This window comes from Triticum dicoccoides, chromosome 5A (genome assembly GCF_002162155.2).
Source record: "Triticum dicoccoides isolate Atlit2015 ecotype Zavitan chromosome 5A, WEW_v2.0, whole genome shotgun sequence".
In the NCBI taxonomy this organism is placed as follows: domain Eukaryota; kingdom Viridiplantae; phylum Streptophyta; class Magnoliopsida; order Poales; family Poaceae; genus Triticum; species Triticum dicoccoides.
Genome location: NC_041388.1, coordinates 613,241,115 through 613,241,689, shown reverse-complemented (window position 1 = coordinate 613,241,689; position 575 = coordinate 613,241,115).

The window sequence follows — 575 nt, the reverse complement described above, 5'->3', positions numbered from 1 at the left end:
AAGCCTTGCAAGCATTGCAACTAATGAGTTAGTTGCGAGATGATGTGTTACGAAACGAGTAAAGAGACTTGCCGGTAATGAGATTGAACTAGGTATTGAGATACCAACGATCAAATCTCGGGCAAGTAACATACCGATGACAAAGGGAACAACGTATGTTGTTATGTGGTCTGACCAATAAAGATCTTCGTAGAATATGTGGGAGCCAATATGAGCATCCAGGTTCAGCTATTGGTTATTGACCGGAGACGTGTCTCGGTCATGTCTACATTGTTCTCGAACCCGTAGGGTCCGCACGCTTAAGGTTTCGATGACAGTTATATTATGAGTTTATGAGTTTTGATGTACCGAAGTTAGTTCGGAGTCCCGGATGTGATCACGGACATGACGAGGAGTCTCGAAATGGTTGAGACATAAAGATTGATATATTGGAAGCCTATGTTTGGACATCAGAAGTGTTCCGGGTGAAATCGGCATTTTACCGGAGTACCGGGAGGTTACCGGAACCCCCCGGTAACCTAATGGGCCTTAATGGGCCTAGTGGAGGAAGAGGAGAGGAGGCCTAGGGGCTGCCG